The following is an 18,860-nucleotide window of genomic DNA, read 5'->3' on the forward strand; positions in this document are numbered from 1 at the left end:
AGCCAACTGCTTTGCTAATGTTCTATATGTTTTCTGCAGCCAACTTTTGCTGTGAAACCATACACAAAGACACGTTTGTATATGCGTGTGCGTGTGTGTCTGTGTGTGTGCAGAGCTGTCTTTTCCTTTGCAGACAGGTGCACCAATTATCTCACTATCTTTCTCTTCCTCAGTCTTCCTCTCTCGCTTTCTCCCTCTGCCGCTTCCTGCCCGATACCCTCTATTCACACCTGCTAATTATCCCTGCACAGCTATGGGTATGTGTGCGTTTGCATGTGCACATGCGTGGCATTCTGCCTCCCGCTGAAGCAACCTGTTAGGTCCAGCAGTAACAATATATCCGCTGCCACATCCACACGTGCACGCGTGCATATACCAGATACATTTATTCTTCTGGTGTCACCGCAGGATCGATGCAAGATGTTAATTAGGAAAAGCTGTTTTTACACCACTGGTAGCTCGAAGCTCATACCCTCCTGATTGCAGCGCACAAACATTTACCAGCATATTCATTGCAAATTAAACAAGAGAAAACACTGCAAAGGGTCATGCCGCTCGCCACAAAGTGACAAACATCTCTCAGTGAAGAAGTACATCAAAGACAGCCTGTTTGAGTTCTCTAGAAAGGAGCGGCTTGATTCATTCGTTTTTGCAATGGGTTAGTGTTTTCTGTCAGTTGTGGCTGGGGTCAGGTTCACACACTCTATATGTTATTCTTGATGGTGGGGTGTTTTGTGCCGGAGAAACAGAAAAACACCATCTGATGTTGTTCACTTTGTCACGAGCTGAGCAGATGGACAAACAGAACAGTCAACTAGTGTTTTTTCAGACACTTGAAATATCGAGCACACGGACGTGGGTGACAAATTAAATACAAGCGCTGGATAAGTAAGGTAGAGAGGCGCAGAAGAAGCTACTTTCAGCTGCTCCCTTACTCAATGAATGTAATTTAAAGATAACAAAACTGTTATCCTTTTATACAGATAATGGGGAAACGGTTACAAGACCTCAAGCAAAAGAGTTGTGTGCTCAGACTGCGAGCGTGTACAAACTAACCAGCACCACCATTTTTAATGATTAAGTGTTTGCACCGTTGTGTGATGGCTGAAGGCCTTTAGACGTGTTAAATATTGTGTATTATCTGTGCCTACACCTTCACTTTTTTACAACTATAAATAGCCACATATCTGAAGCTGAAGCAAGGCTTTTAATTCATCACCACCTCCGCCTCCCGAAAAATCCTGACAATAGGTTGGAGCTTCTGTACAGGTGTTCACCTTCCCTCAAAAGGTTGTCCTTCCTTTTGGGTGGGAATTCATTTACAGCCCCACCCTCCTCCCATTATCAAGTGCAGTTTCAGCATTATAATTAGAGGGTTTTGAATTAATTTCTGAGCACTGTCGTACAGCAGGTTGCCTGTACTGCAAAATAATGTCCCTGAAAGCATCTCTGTGCAGATACGGCTGCTAACAGGCTGCTTGTGCTCCCATATGGAAAAGATATATATAAATCTTATAAAGTTTTTATCTGTCTTGTATGAAACTTGTATGAAAAGCATATAAGAGTGAAAACACATATAAGATCCCTTGAAAAATTATATGATGAAACTTGCATGTTTTGTATACTTACTAAAAACATATATGATTTACTCATGAAAGTGGCCACTTTCATGAGTAAATCATATGTTTTTACTATTTCTTTTCCATATGGGCTGCGCCGTTAGTACCAATAAATAAATCATTCTTTTTTTAAGAGATGTATATTTCATTCAACAAAATAGAGTATTAAAGTTCTTGTATTGTGGGATTAGATTTGACTCATAGGAGAAATAATTGATAAATAAATGTGTCAGCACTGCGACAAACAGGAGACCTGTCCATGCTGTACTCTCTCTTTCCCTAAGACAGCTGGGAATTGAATCTTGGATAAGTGAAAGAGAGTGGATGGATGCATTGTAACTGAGGAACAAATAGTTAATTCCCTAAAATAATTTAAAGAGAAAAACTTCACCAGTCGGGGTGCTACCAGCGATCCAGGAGTGTGATATCTCTGAAGTAGGTAGAGTTAAACCGAATGTGACGGTCAGTTTGGAAGCTAAATGTCAGCGAATGAAAATGTGTTGAATGACATACAAAAACACACACAAGTCATAACATCTCCTCTCGCCCTCTTCATCTTTTCCCTCCATCTCCGAGGTGCCACCTTGTCCTCCTCATTAGATCATCACTGTCTTTTTCTCTCATTAAAGGTCATGGTGAATAAGAGCGGTTGGTAAATAAGTTCAGTCTTTGCTGACTGCGGGCAAATGCTTATAAGTCTGAATGTTTTCTGCAAAAAGAAGAAAGAAGGATTAGAAAAGTGGTGTGTGTGTGTGTGTGTGTGTGTGTGTGTGTGTGTGTGTGTGTGTGTGTTTGGGGGGGGGGGTAATGAAATAAAAAAAAGATTGCCATTTTCATTTTCTTGCAGAGACATACGGGGGACAGAAAGACGCAATTACAGACAACAACCAGACCGTGTGTGTGTGCACACAGACGCACACACACCCTGAGTCACAGAGAGATATGGCATTTAGCAGCCATTGTCTTTTATAAGCAGAGTAAATCTAATTCATGGACTGGAGTGCGACGCCAAGCAATGTTAGTTTGTCATCCAAATGTCAGCTGTTGGAACGCAGTATGCAAATTCTGAAGATCGGAAGATAGACAGAAAGGCAGAAAGCAGTTTAAGTCTCTTAAGGTCTGTCCCACTCCCAGCTGGGGGTGGGGAAGGGAGGAAAATGAGGGGCTTGGTTACCGCAGTACACCGAGCCTCATGTTTATGTCCAACCCTTCCCAAACCCGGCGTGGAGCTGGAGGGCCAAAGAGCGTCACAAATCAAACCTGTAGCGGCGGCGAGACGGAGCGACAGAGCGGGTCACAAATCAAACGCGCTCTATTGCGGGGACAGAGGGTCAGTGCACGTTACAAATCAAAGCAGCTCCGTCAGTGGGATGGCGGGTGAAACAAATCACGGTGACCCCATCTCGTCTGCCGCTTGTCCAAGTGTGAGAAGGGAAAAAATAAAAAGTTGGGCCGTCGTTGAGCCTGACATTAAAAAGACAGAACGAGAGATCAAATGACAGACAGCGAGAGTCGAGTGTAGCTTGACTGCTGACACTAACAGAGAGGAAGAGCTCAGAGACACACATGCTTAGTCTTGTTACTGTTATTACAGACATGTTTGTCATTTTCTGTGTATGGGCTGATGTCGTTGTGTGTACCTCCATGCGTGAGGTTGACTGTACCTCCATGCGTGAGGTTGACTGTAATAGTCTTCCAATTGGGGGGCAGTCATGCAGAGCCGGCACATAACTGTGTGGAGATTCTCAACCCAACGAGCTGTCGATTACCCAAAGAAAGCGTTTGTTGATTTTTATATGCGGACGAAATTCTTCCACCCGCTTCCCTTTCTCGCTCACGCTTCACATTTCCCTCGAGGCTCAGTGTGTGTGTGTGTGTGTGTGTTTGTTTGAGAGTGTATTCACCTATGAAATACCTTCTATGTACCCACCACCATGCTTGACATGCTGCAGAGATAGCACAGCCCTGCTGACCCCTTCATCCATGCTGGTTTGTGCTTCTCCAGCACACACAGAGAAGTTAAATCATCTTTATATGGAGACGGGGATCGTTAACAAGAATAAATCTTTCCTGAAAAGAAAAGATATTAAAAAGGATGATAGAGGGTAGAAATAGCTGTAAAGTTCATGAATTTCAATTTTAGTCGTGGTAAATGTAGGAATCTTTATTGTTGACATAATGGACTGTAATTTTTCACTTTGTCTTCAGCGGGACAAACGCAGGTGAATCAAATTTCAGTTTAACAATGTCCCTATTCCATCACATGTCTCACTGAGCCATAACAGAAAGTGAACATACGCCAGGAACGAGGATTGCTGGCCTTAATGGAATCCATTAGATTTTAGTTCAATCATTTGAAGTGGAAAGGCTCTATCGGACTGAAAGAACAGAGATCTAAAGGGGCCAAAATGGATACACAAATCCTATGACTATAAACCCTTAAGAAAAGAGCGAAGGCAGAGGGAAGGTAGGAGATAAAATGTATATTTGAAAAGCAAAAATCATTATTATTACTTCATTGGGTAACCAAATAATAAGCACACTTGCTGAATAGCTTGGTCTAAGTGCTCTGTTTTTAAAATATCGTATTGTAGAATAATAAGTGCCAAACCTTCAAGTTTGACCAGCAGACTGCTGAAATATGGCAGACAAATGTCAATGTTGGGTTGAAACAATTTTTTTGTTTGTTTTGTTGTTTTTGTGCAGATGTAGCAGGTATTCTCCATGTGTGAGTACCACTAACATGTTTCTGGCCTTGATCCCAAAGCAGAACAAGATAATCCCACATGAAATGAATAAATGAAAGGGTAGGGATAACATGATGAGATTATCAAGCTTACCAGTCTACTCTGAGTGGACCACCAGATGACCATATGTCCAAGAGTGCTGAGGCTTATCAGGTGCCTGTTAAGTCTACGGAAATTGTAACAGTGCAGATTTGATATCTAAGAAGGAATCGCTGAATGGACGTTTTCATTACTCCTATCTATAGAAAAGAAGTGTGTGTGTGTGTGTGTGTGTGTCTTTGGTTTGGAGCCATGCCTTAACAAATCCCCCGTCATTACATCCAGTCAATACAGCAGATAATTGGGCCAAATCATATCCATATAAAAGCTTGAATCAGAATTGTTGCATCACTGACACTAACCAGGGTGCTGGACTCTATTTCAAATTCAAATTGCAAATTTTATTTGTCATTTTATTCTTTCTCTATTTATTTTTTATCTGCTTGTGACCCAAAAGAGAATTTTCTCGTCTCCATGGTTGGGCATTTCGATTTCATTCTAATCTACTATATATCTGACTGTGCACTGGACTCACTTATTTACGTGGATCCAAATTAGTTTGAATGTAGTTCATGCTTTCTTTGAACACATTTTAAACGGTCTTTCAAAGCTAAGCTCATGCTGCTACTCAGATCTCAACCTAATAAGCGGTGACATGAATGTGGTGGGAATTAATTCAGCTTACTCCTCTTTTTAAGAACATTTACTCATCAGTTTTGTTTGAAATGCACCCTATTAGTACAAAGTCATAGTAAACAGAGTAAAACTCGTGGAAATTAAAGGAGTTCAGGCTCTTGATGAGCACCAACTTCTGATTTATTTCCAAGCTGATTTTGCAGCAGAGCTTGATGTTCTCTTCTATTGGAAAGTGCAGTTTAGTCCAAAACAAACAATCAGGGCAGTCAGTTAGTTTTTGAGGTTATTTAATAGAAAAAAAATATTATACTTATAAATATACATATGTTATTATTTAATAGTGTGTTTGATTACATCTTTCAAAAATGTATGCATTCTCATAAATGAATAACAAGTTATTAAAAGAAACATAGGAGCAGGCGTGAGTTTCTGAAAACTGCCATGTTCTCCCACCATGTTTCAATACAATCACTGAGAAGGACGTCTCCCTTCTGACTAATGTAGTTTTATATTACTCACTATGTGCAGCCAGATACGGGCATATATGTAGTACACCAAATGTGGAGGAGAGGTGATTTTGTAGGTGTTTTTGTCCATGGAGGGACATTGAAATTCATGCTTTCACCTTCATAAGCAAGACACAGTATGATGGTTCATACCTATGTTTTATCACCGGAGAAGGAGTGCTAAAAAACAATGAAATGGAAAGGACAGACACAACACGACCGACATCTTAATAAGATGTCATTCTCTTCCTAGAGAACACTTACAGCTGATCAAGTTCAGCTGCTAAAGAATTATGAAACTTTCAGTGTAGGAGCAAATAAAATATCTGCATTATCGCAGATAATTATGCTTAATTTATAATTTATACCTTTAATTTGACATTTTTTATGTATATTTATCTGAAATATATAGATGGCAAAATTTACTACCAGGAACTTTGTGGAAGTGGTTTTGGGCTTTAGGAGCCAATTACTCAACCTTAAAAGAAACTTAGTAATGCTGCTTAGTTCAGCTGGTACTTATCAGCACAGACCTTTAAACTGCAGCAAAATAAGCACAGAGAATAAATGGGCTCACTGTGAGTGGGATAAATGCACTTTAATAGTTGTACCAACAGCAGAGATAGTAATAACTAGAGGATTATTTGCAATTTGTAAATCAGTAAAGCACACGTGAGCCATATTACATAACTCTGATGTAAGCGCCGTGCTTAACTCTCTGAACCTTCTTAAACTGTCTCTCATGGACAGATGGACACAAACGGCACACACCGGCCAACATCAGTCACAGTGAGGTGTACATGTGCACATGGTTAGCTGCCTTGGCTAAACTATTACTGAGTAAAGAGGGCCGCTACGCCTCTTACTCTTCTGGATTACACACCCAGTCCATCACTGAGTGCAATAAATAACATGTTCACCAATTGGGATATTATGCGCCTACTAGGGGTGCAACGATACTCGTATCGATATTGAACCGTTCGATACAGTGCTTTCAGTTCGGTACGCATATGTATCGAACAATACAAAATTTTAAATTTATTTTATCAACTTTCCTTCTGACGATGCTGTCTGTGTTGAGCACTCAGTGGATCTGCGCTCGACAGTGCAGCCTAGGCAGAGTAGTCAAACGCAGATTCACTGACCGCAGGGCAATCTAGCAAGACGGAAGTTAAGCTCTCCTTGCAACATGGCAAATTGAACCTCCCCCACCTTCATTCAGATGTGGCGTTTGGAACTATTTTGGTTTTCATGTGAAGCATGACCCTGAAGGTAAGCGCGTCATGGACAAAAGTAAAACAGTATGTTGGATTTGCCACGCAATGCTCAATTACATTGGTGGGAACTAGTGTGTTAGCGCAGTTAGCTCCTTAACGTGTTGGCCGTCCAGCCCCACGCACGGGGCGATCCACGGTAGCTTGTTAACGGAGATTTGCCGTTTTGTGGCGTTAACGTCATTTCAGATTAAACATATCAGGTCCCCATAAGGAGAATCATGTGCTAACGGCTGTCTAAATGACCTGGGTAAAGTTTGTAGCATGCGTGCTTGTTGTTTTTGTCTGCTTCCACTTGTCTTTGCACTAGGATGATGTCGGCGTAAATGTGCAGTCATATTAATTTTGTTCCCACTAGTGCTGTCAGCGTTAATATGCTGCTGAGAATATAGCCCAGAAGAAGCGTATAGTATAGCTTTTATTTTGGAAAGAGCCATTTCTCTGTAATAAACTCTTTTCCAAAGATGAGTGATTCCTCAATCAGATTTGTACCTGCAATATGAAGTTTGGACCATTTAATTGAACTTACCGGGCATAATCTTAATGCCTCTTTCCTCCCATTCAGTCATTCATTCATCCGTCTTCTAGTCACTTATCTTGGCCCGTGTGAAAACAGCAAGCAGAGCATAAAAACTGAGATAGGAGACGCAAGCCCTCCAGCATATCCAGGGTCTGCCCTCAGCCGTTCCTGCCTGTAACACAAAACCACCTATATGATTCCTCTCAACATGATGTAGCTGCGGCTCGATAACTAAGCTTCTCCCAAATTGCTGAGCTATTCAGCCTTTTCCACAGAGCGTGACCAGCTGCCCCATGGAGTATCCTCATCCCTGCTGCTTGTTTCTGCCATCTGATTTGTTTATGATTACTAAAATCCTGTGTTCCACAGAAAAGTGTTGGAGCTACAGATTCTAAATCCTCTCTTACCTTTTGTGTTTTGTGTGCACAAAGACAAAGATGTGTCTGATGCTACAGTAAATATTCCATCCACCCATTTTTTATCACTTATGCTAACCTCACTAATTGCATGTGCTTAAGAGTACCTGGTGAGAACCTGCAAACTACACACAGGAAGGTCCTGGCCAGATTTGAACCTATAGGACCTTGTTGATGTGAAGCAGCAGTGCTAATCACTGCATCACTGTGCATGCTATGCAGCATTTAATACCAATGAAAGAAGAAAAATGCTATACTTGAACCTTTAAGTTTAGCTTTTGTTTCTTAGTCGATCAGCATCACACTTTGCTTAGAAAGTTCAATCTTTAGAAAAGTTCATGATTTATTTTCTGAGGGCTAGGTGAAACTTGACTCTGGAGGTGATCAGAAGGATTAGAGCTCAGAGGGAAAAACTTACTCTATCAAGAAACTACAAACTGTGCCTGCCAGTGCCTTTAGAGCTTACTAAGTAGTTCACTTATTCATTGTTCCTGCAAAGAGCTGCAGGTGCCAGTAACGTCTGTCAGCTTTGATTATACTGTGATATGAATATTGCCCTCCCACTAGTGGACAAAACATAAAAGGAAATAGATATCGAGACTGCTATCTGCTGACTTGATTGATTCAGATGAAAAGTACATTTCATTTGCTATATGGTGTGTACCATAAAGCTGTATGCAGTATGACAGCTTAACAGTGGCAAATTCATGAAAGTTTAAATGAAGAGGGACTAATCTTTTACTTTTATACCTTTAGGATCAATAATTTGTGGTGACATTGTCATAAGAAATGAAAGAAATATGCGTACCATATTGCATAAAACAAACTATGGGTCAGACATCTGCTTACCTTCAGATTGGACAGGCTGCCTGTGACTTAATAAATGATTAGATATGACAAATAATACATGTACTGTAATTGTTGGCGTGAGATGACTGGCACAATATAAATGTGCTTATTATTCCTCAAGACACAGTTGTGATAGAGTTGAATTAGCATGTGCATCTCACCTCTCCCTGTGTGCTTCATCTTCCTGTTTCCATTCATGTCCGCTTTTGTCTCTCCCTCCCTCCATCCCTTTATTTTACCACCACTCTACCTCACTCCCATCACTTCTTCTCAGCCCCTCTCTCTCATCCCTGCTGTTTGGTAAAGATGACTGAGTGTGAAGATATGATGAAATATTTCCTGTCATCATTATGAATTAGCCTTTGCACAAACCGGCACGCACACACTCCTGCAGATGTGCATACACGCATGTATGCACACACACAGCAAGGCCCATGTATCATATCAAGGTCTCTTGAGACAGTTTAACAGTGATGTCATTGATCTCAGCTGGCTATCATCACAGAACCTGACACATACTGCAACAAAGCACAGCCAGGACACTTTCATGAGGCCATATCTGGGTCTAAGAACATACATTTGAGCTGAAGTGAAGAAACTGATGACTAATGCAAATGGCTTAAACACCTGCTGCATAAATATGGTATATGGCTGACATGTAGTACAGAAGATGTATTTTTTTTCTTTTTCTGCAGGTTAGTCTTTTTAAAAAAAGCTATTATACTGTAGTACCTTTGTGCCATAGCTGGAAGAACTAGATAGCCTGTCTCTGTAGGTTTGTGATATTGATGCAAACCTACACAGAGGCTGAGGAGGTGGAGCAGGTCATCTACTGATTGGAAGGTTGGTGGTTTGATCCCTGGCTCCTCCAGTCCGTCTCCAACACGCTCTCATCCCAAAACGTAACATATTACGCTATTTGACAAATCATCGGTATGTTACGCTTTCAGCCACTCCACACATCTCTATGTTATGCATTCGGAAACATGAGAACCTTTTGGACTTAATCTACACATGTACATTTATTTTACTATCATGAATCGCTTTGGAAAACACTAACTAACACGATTAAGTTTGAGGCTGGAATACACGTCTGGAACGTGTGTTACTGCCGAGAGCGTCATTCTATTGGATTCCAACCACAATCCGGCGCATATCATAGGAACGCGGAAGGTTACCTTTCACGTTCTACTTGAATACAAATAATCTGAACATTTAAACCTTGAACCTTTCACTTTGCGTTTGTTCATACTTAAAATTTATATTTTAATCATTGAAGTTAAAAATGGAAAAGAAAATTTGACACATAATCTGCTGCTAGAAAATAAATGCCTTTTAAAATATCAAAATATAATAAAACAGGTTTGATTAAATCTGGGAGTCTGTAATCATTTGCCCCTTAAGTGCAAACAGGCGTGGATGGTTCGGATGGTTCAAAGTAACCTGGACAGCAGTTAGTCTTCACAAGCCAAGGCATGTATCGTGTGTTACATGAAACTGATCTAGGCACTGTTATCTGTACAAGTTTCATGATGCTATTAACCAACAACTGGCAAATGAATAATACCAGATAGCACACAATAACACAATATAACAATAACACAATATTCTTATCTACACTGAAAAAAATATGTTGTTGGATTTACTTAATTCAATGGTGGACATTTGTTGCACACAGATGTTTTGCTTTGGCAGCAACTTAAACAATTGAGTTAAATTAACACAATTTATTCATGTTCAATAAACCTGTGCAATTTGTGTTGATAAAATGTGACTTAAACATGTTTTGATGAAGTAATTTGAGCTCTTGAAATATTTTAATCCTTCACAATTTTCTCACTTTATCCCAACACCATTCAATAACTTTTACCCAATACTACTTGGTCACTTAAATACTACATGTTATCTTCAAATTACATTTTGCTATTATATTCTAGTATCAAATACACAATTTTCAAATGGAGGCCTTATAACAGATTATATTGTTCTCTTCCAAGATGGTTGCTGGCATCCACCAGTAACCTTTCAAAACAAAATGTCTAATTTCACTGCATTGACAGTAGGTAAAGAATTAAACTGACATTACTCCACTACTGAATCTATATAAACCAACAGTTAAATAATGTCAGTTCTTCCGTGTTCTCTGGAATCAATCACAGCAAAGAAATTAGACTCTTTCTTTTGAAAAATGTTGGGAAAGAACAATACAAAACATTCTATTTAAGGCCTCTGACGTCAAGATTCAGTTAAACAACAATTATAACTAAACAATTTGAGGTAATGTTAGTTTCCATTAACATTAAATTAGGTTACTGAATTGGCAAACACCTTCCTATTAACATTACCCATTTTACCCCAATAACTAAAGAAATTAGCACTTGCAGGTCAAAACCTTTATTCAAGAGATGCAAAAATAACATTGATACAGTGACTGTCAAAAATTACGGCACTGATCATACTGTGACATCTTGGTTCAAAACAGCAAGCTTAGAAATATTCAACGTTCCTTACTTCAACTGAATGAAACTGAAAATACCATTTCACACGGCCCATATGGGATATTTAGACTGCATAACTGTTCATGCTACATCTCTTCACTAGTAAAAGAAAGAAAAAATACAAAGAGAAATTTAAAAATGCTGCCAAACAGACAGAGAACTTGTACAGAGCAAAAGGAAAAACAAACAACAACAACAACAAAAAAACGGCTCGTCCTCATGGCAGTTGCAGTGTATATAAAAATGAACCCTGCGATCTGTTCCTGGAATTGAGCTTCAAAAATGCAGCAGAACAAGTGTGAGATTTAAATGTCCTCTCACCTAGAGCTGGTCACCTCACATGCATAACAGTGAGCTTCGTTGCAGGAGCAGTTTTGTCTTAGTTGTGAGCTTTTCTTGAGAGCTGAGTTGCTTCCAACTCCATTACCACCCTTTGAATCACCTCAAAAGTGTAGCAGAGTTGTGATGGGTAACTCATATTGAAGGAATAAAAAAGGTCCAAACAGCATGGCTACTGCAAAGGTCACGTTATCCAGATCTTGAAGAACTACTATACCCTCGATGATGATGCCAACGTCAGAAAAGTCATTGCCTGGTGCATCCTCTGGAGACAGATGTTCATTGTGGTTTTCTCAATCTGTGCAGTGGCCTCAGTCAAGTCCTGGTTAAACACAAAACATTTCTTTAAGATTCCTTTTTAAACTCATCTCTTTTGAATCTACCAGTTCTAATGTTAGAGTAATTTAAACCAATGCAAGCAACATAGTAAATAGCTATAGCCAAAGAGTGGCCTGCCATGCTGCCATTCATGGTCTAACAGAGTTTCTAAGAGAGGGTGAAAAACATAATTTCAAATGCTTTACATTAGTTTTTCTTAGAAAGACACCGGCCCATCAGAAATCCAGGTTTTGTCACTCAGAAGATGTTAGAATTTAGACTTTCAGCCCCACAATTTGGTTAGCTGTTGGTCTTTTTTTTTTTTCAAACAAAAGCTAATGTAAATATTGGTGGGATTTTCCTTTGTTCACTAGAATGACAAATTTAAAGTTTTTTCACACTGATGTGACCCCTAATACAGGGGTGGGGCCTCAAGGGCCGGCGGCTGAGTTCACTACCAGGCCTCATGTGAACTTCAAATTATTAAAGAGGACTACTGGTCCTAACTGGTCCAATGAGGATCAAGTGGATAACTAAATGCATTTTAAAATGTTGCAAAGCCACAATCTACTCATAAAACACTCACCATGAACTCCTGCACCAAGATGTTGCAATTGTCTTTCACACAGATGCGGAGCACTTTGATGAGACTCCCTTTGAGCATTAATGTCATCCTAAAGTATTATAACAAAGAAAACAGAGATTTGTGAACTTTTCAGTAGCACAGAAGAAAATGATCCCAGACCAAAACTTAAACCAGTCAACATGCAACACCAGCATCTACAAAGCAATATCAAAAGTTCCTGTTTGACATCAACTTTATGGATATATAGTTTCCAGAACATTTATTTTTTTAAAAAGATCAATTTTTCTCAGTGGGCCAGTAAATGCATGACGAAAATTATGGCATCCTTTCGGTGGAATCAGTACTCACAGGTAATAGTTGACTGTTTCAATGGATGCAGCATAAAAATCTTTTACTGACCTAATGCAATACATATACACTTTGTAGTTAAAGAATTTTAAAGTTCTTACTGTCATCATGGCAGCTACATCCTTTAGCTTTGTGCCCTGTTCCCCCGATCACTTTGCAAACACTTTCAGCAGACTGTCAGAGAGAAACTCAGCTCCGTCAGAAACCTGTAAAGGCATGGTTGGGATGCACTGGAATGCTGCATTTCATCTGAAATGACATAAAATTATTTTGAAATAACAGCAGGCACTGTGCTTGGTTAATAATCAGTAATGTTTTGTTGAATAAAAACTGTGTTTCCAGATCTTATGGGATTAAAAAAATCCAAAGATGTTTATTTCTGATTTGCAACCCAAGAACCCACAAGTTACAACCTCATTTTAGTTCAAGTGTGCATTAATGTGAGTCCAGTAATCACCTTTCTGACAATACATACAGGTATAAGTTAAACCTATGGCAGATTTTGGATTTCTCAGTTGTATTAATAGGGTGGTCTATTTGAGTATGCATGCACCTAATAATTATAAAAAACCTATTATAATTAAGTTACAGAAACCTTAAGCGAAAATAGAATATACTTTCTTACCATAACACCTTGAACCCACAATCCATCAGCTGACTCCTGGTGAAATGCAGAATAGATGTGGTCTCTCAATGTGCATCAACAAAAACAAAAACAAAAACAAAAGGACAGCAGGTGAGGGCAGGAGGGGTAGGGATGTAAGCTAGCATAATACCGCTGATGATATTAGCTAAAGCTGTTCAATGTCCAAAATCTCACTAACACCACGGTGCAGTAAATACACAATGTAACTGAAGAGTCAGTTGACAAATCTATTCACACAGAAAACCAAATTATGTTATGAGTGCCTCGTAATTAGGTTTAATGTGATATTACGGCTCTTGTGCCAAAGACAAATTCAAATGAAAAAGCGCCAATTCTTTGATAACAGATAAAACAGCAAATAAGCTAACGGCTCTTTTTTAGCATGTTACATGGCGGCACTTTAGACGTTTAACTACATTTGGCTGAAATATGGTAAATATTAATTCAAAAAATCAAGACATACCAAAAAACGTAGAGTTGGCTGCTCGACTTGACTGAGATGGATGCATTTTTTAAACCACGATCCAAAGCCCGCGAGATGAAATCACGCGTGGTTTCACGAGATTTAACGTTGCTATCTTATTGACTTACTTCACCTGAACATGATATAAACAATTTAATACACCCTTTCTGCATATCATGTAGTTTTTACACTATATAGTTACATTTATCTTTAAAACATGAGGCAATTGTGTTAAATACATGCAAGATGCTTACATAAATCCAAGAGATGGCCAGTCCCTTTTTTTCAGTGTAAAAGCCTTAAACATCTCAGTGCAGAATTTCAATGCGATTCTGGTTCGACGGTCAAGTCAAAGTAAACATAGCTGAGACGTCTCCATAGCTGACACAGGGAAGCGGGCTACTTCAGAACCCTCTGAAAGAGTAATACACTCTGACTTGTACCATCTGCTGCTGTCTACCAGCCCCCCGCCAAAGCTGAGCACACTGCAATGAAGGAAAGTGGAGCAACTCAAGAGAAAAGCAATCGTCATGATGGAGAAAATGTCTTTTTGTTTACTATGCTGTTATTTTACTTCAGTGCTGAGCAATGCTCCTCTCATTTCCAAATGAAGAGGCTGTGTTGTGTTATCCTTAAATATAGATGAGAAAAAAAACTATAATAGCCTCACAAATCAATATTATTTTGTCATTTTGGAGAATAATGGATATATTAATATGGATCCCGAACAGAACTGGACACAAATCCAGCTACAGGCAGAGGCAGATTCTTTATAAACTCCAAAGCAAAAACTCAAATTATTCAGGCCACTCTAGAGGCTGGCTCTAAAAGCCACAGCACAATAGCTCATTCACTCATGCATGCTTTGTTAGCCACAACATGCAACGCCTTTGGCATGCAACAACTGCTGCACTGCAATACACACAGTTGTGATTTTGAAGCAGAAGCCTTAGTTTTCGACAAGAAAACAGGATCTTGTCATGCAACGTCTGGGCGTTTGCTCAGGGTCGATTGAGTTTAGACTGGAAATGGAAGTAATAAAAAAATGGGAATAATAAATGCTTTGATTGATTGATTGAATCTTTATTTTGAACATGTTGAAAAAGTATAAAAAAAATAGAATTAAAAGAGACAAATGAACAAAGCAAACAAAAGGAAAACGAGCAACCACAACTCCAAATAACGTCCATGTTCAAAAAGGAGCAGGAAGAAGCATAAGCTTATTTAATCCCACCCCTTTTCCACTATCTAGTATCAATAGACTACAGAAATACCTCCTTGCAATTACATTATATGTTATGTGTAATTTTTTTTTTTTAATATATACACATATATGTTTCTATCTATCCATACATACGTATATACACACATACGCACATATACACATTTTCAATAACCCCATTAACACCTCAAGGATACACAACCTACAATTATATATATATATATATATATATATATATATATATATATATATACCCATACCAACAAACCCGTGCATGCGCACACACATGAAAATATTAGACAAGAACACCCTATCAAATCTCTACCTTTTCCCTGTACCCTGTAAAAACCATATCCTTAAACCGCTTTTTAAACTGCGCCATGCTTGGACATTGCTTCATATCTTTACTTAGTCTGTTCCACAGCTTCACTCCACACACAGAGATGCAAAAACTTTTTAATGTTGTACGGATACGAGGATGTTTTAAATTTAATTCCCCCCTCAAATTGTATCCCCGTTCCCTTTTAGAAAACATTTTTAGAATATTGTCAGGAAGCAGGTTATTTATTGCTTTATATATAATTTGTGCTGTGAGAAAATGAACCAGATCTGTGAATTTTAGAATTTTTGATTTTAAGAATAGTGGATTTGTATGATCTCTGTAACCAGTTTTATGGATTATCCTTATGGCCCTTTTTTGTAATATAAAGATTGATGATAGCGAACATTTGTAAGTATTGCCCCAAACCTCTGCACAGTAATTCAAATACGGTGCAATCAGGGAACAATAGAGAATGTGGAGTGATTTGTGGTCCAGAATGTGTTTTACTTTACTCAAGATTGAGACACTTCTTGAAATTTTGTTATGTATATGAGACTTCCAGTTTAATTTATCATCTATAATCACACCAAGAAACTTATGTTCAAGTACTCTTTCAATTTCCACACCATCTACATGAATCTGCACTTGTGCATTTCTAAGGGAATTCCCAAATAAGATAATTTTAGTTTTACTTAGATTTAGCGATAGTTTGTTCCTGTTAAACCATTTTTTAATTTTGCACATTTCTGAAGTAATTGTATCCAGCAGCTCCTTTAGATTCCCCCCAGAACAAAAAATATTTGTGTCATCTGCAAATAATACTAATTTTAATATATCAGATGCCTTACAAATATCATTTATATAAATAATAAATAATTTTGGACCCAGTACAGAGCCTTGTGGAACACCACAAGCAATGTCCAAGCATGATGAGGAATGGACACCCAGCTTCACAAATTGTTTCCGGTCACTTAAATAATTTTTCACCCATTGCAGTACAACCCCCCTAATCCCATACCGTTCCAGTTTATTAATTAATATGTCATGATTGATTGTGTCGAATGCTTTCTTGAGATCCAGAAATACTCCAGCTGCATACTGTTTCTGATCTATAGCATTTGTAATCTCCTCAATTGATTCGATTAATGCCAGAGATGTTGATCTTTTTGATCTGAATCCATATTGACTGTCAGAGAGTAATTTATATTTATCTAAGAATTTGTCTAATCGTTTATTAAACAGGTTTTCTAGGATTTTGGAGAATTGTGGTAGTAAAGAAACAGGCCTGTAATTTGTGAAGTGGCGTCTATCCCCGGTTTTATACGGCGGCACAACTTTAGCTATTTTCATTTTGTTTGGCACTTTTCCCGTCTGAAATGATAAGTTGCAAATATATGTTAGAGGTCCTACAATTTCTTCAATGACCTTCTTGACGATTTTCATGTCAATATCATTACAATCAGTAGATGTTTTATATTTACACATGTGTACAATGTCAATTATTTCTTTTTCCTCCACTGATGTGAGGAACATTGAGTTAGGGTTCCTATCAATCAGGTTTTCACTACATTCTACTGATGGCAGTGACTCAGGAATTTGTTCAGCCAGTTTTGGTCCAATATTTACAAAATAATGATTAAAGCTGTTGACCTTATCAGCAGTGTTTTCCATAATATTGCCATTATCGATAAAGTATTGTGGATAACTTTGTTGTCCAGAATTATTTTTAATGATACCGTTTAAAACATCCCATATTCCTTTCATATTATGTTTATTGTTGTTCAATATTTTACTATAATACTCCTTTCTACATACACGTATAATATTGGTCAACTTATTTTTGTATTTTTTATATTTATTTTCAGCATCTTTTGTTCTTTGTTTTAGGTATTCCCTATAGAGTGTATTTTTCTTTTTACATGCATTTTGTAAACCCTTAGTGAGCCATGGTCTATCTGAATATTTGTGCTTTCTGTTGTATTTTATTGTTGGACAGTTTTTATCGTACAACTCCATGAATATTCTTAAAAATATGCCATATGCAATATCAATATCAGCTTCTTTGTACACATTGTCCCAGTCCTGATTTAATAGATCGTTCTTAAATGCAGTCATAGTTTCTTCTGTCCTTACACGTCTGTATCTCAGTTGTTCTTCATGCTGATTTTTCTTATAATTAGTGTCATAAACTGCAAAAACTGGTAGGTGATCACTGATGTCATTAATTAATATTCCGCTCACAATGTTGTTTTCCATATTGTTAGTGAAAATATTGTCAAGTAAGGTGGCACAATGTGGTGTAATTCTGCTAGGCCTGGTTATTTTAGGATGTAAACTCAAACTGTACATAGTGTTTAGGAATTCGTCGGTCATTTTATGCTTTTTTGGATTCAACAGGTCAATATTAAAATCACCACAGATAAACACAACTTTTTGATTTGTTTTAGAGAATATTTCCTCTATGAAGTCATTAAATACTTGAATACTAGAGCCAGGTGTTCTATATATACAGCTAATTATTACATTTTTTTCTTTTTCCTTATAAATTTCAATTGTTATACATTCTAGTAAATTATCAATTACAGTTGTCATACTTTCTACCACCTTGTAGTTTAGGTTTTTATCCACATACACAGCTACTCCCCCTCCACTCTTGTTCCTTCTATTTACAAAATTCACTTCATATCCCTCCAGTCCAAAGTCCATTCCTTTCTCCGCATTGATCCATGTTTCAGAAATGGCAATAATTCCAAATGGATTTGTCAACTCATTTAGATATTCCTTTATATTGTTGAAGTTGGCATACAGACTTCTGCTATTAAAATGGATTATTGATAATTTATTTTCCGTGTTGATGGTGTGCTTAAACTGTTCATCAGTGAAGTAGCAGCAGTTACAGCTGATGTTGTAGAAGAAATTATTTTCCGGGTCTATATCCTTTTCTAAGTCTAGAACATTATGGTCTGTGTATCGAAATGTTCTCAGTTCCAGATTATCATAAAGAGAATTCCAATGAGTTATGTTGATATTGTTGCCGGATGCAGATGAAGTTCTTTTGGACTGTGCCATGTGTTGTGTTGTGTGTCACGTCACATGTGTATTCATACCTCCAGAGTAAGTTGACCTCAGTATTTGTCCAGCTCTTCCATATTTCTGATGACCAACACTTTGGCTTGTTCCGGTGTTCCATTGAGTTTAATGAATACTTTGCAGTTGGTGGTCCATGTATTTTGAATTTTTCCCTGTTTCTTCAAGTAACGTGCTTTCCTGGCAATGTCCGCATTTCTTTTTATCAGATGTTCGTTCATGAAGACATCGGATCCTTTCAGTTTCTTTCCTTGTTTTAACAGTGCTGTTTTCTGTTTTCTGTTTGCAAATCTCACAATGATGGCTGGTTTGTCACTGTCATTTTTTCGGGGTAGAGGGTGGCAAGCCTCAATGTTGTTATAATCCACTTCCACACCTTTGGACCGTAGAAAGGTAACCACTTGATGCTCCGTGGAGTTGACATC

General features: G+C 38.2%; 1 protein-coding gene and 1 long non-coding RNA gene across 8 annotated transcripts in view; one reads left to right on the top strand and one right to left on the bottom strand.

Moving 5' to 3' along the window:
- il1rapl2 (interleukin 1 receptor accessory protein-like 2) overlaps positions 1–18,860 on the top strand; it is a 636,591-nt gene that overhangs the window by 298,063 nt on the left and 319,668 nt on the right. The gene's annotated exons all lie outside the window — the stretch shown is intronic.
- LOC309687891 lies at positions 10,985–14,093 on the bottom strand. Of its 3 annotated transcripts, none has more exons than XR_014270894.1 (5): positions 14,059–14,093; positions 13,321–13,937; positions 12,797–12,944; positions 12,348–12,435; positions 10,985–11,765 (listed from the first exon to the last, which is right to left on the bottom strand). It is a non-coding gene; the product is annotated as an uncharacterized lncRNA (long non-coding RNA). The 3 variants fall into 3 exon arrangements; XR_014270895.1 differs by having other exon boundaries at positions 13,321–13,384; positions 13,805–14,087; XR_014270896.1 differs by having other exon boundaries at positions 13,321–14,087.

Source organism: Aulonocara stuartgranti (assembly GCF_965226115.1).
Source record: "Aulonocara stuartgranti genome assembly, chromosome: 2".
Taxonomy (NCBI): domain Eukaryota; kingdom Metazoa; phylum Chordata; class Actinopteri; order Cichliformes; family Cichlidae; genus Aulonocara; species Aulonocara stuartgranti.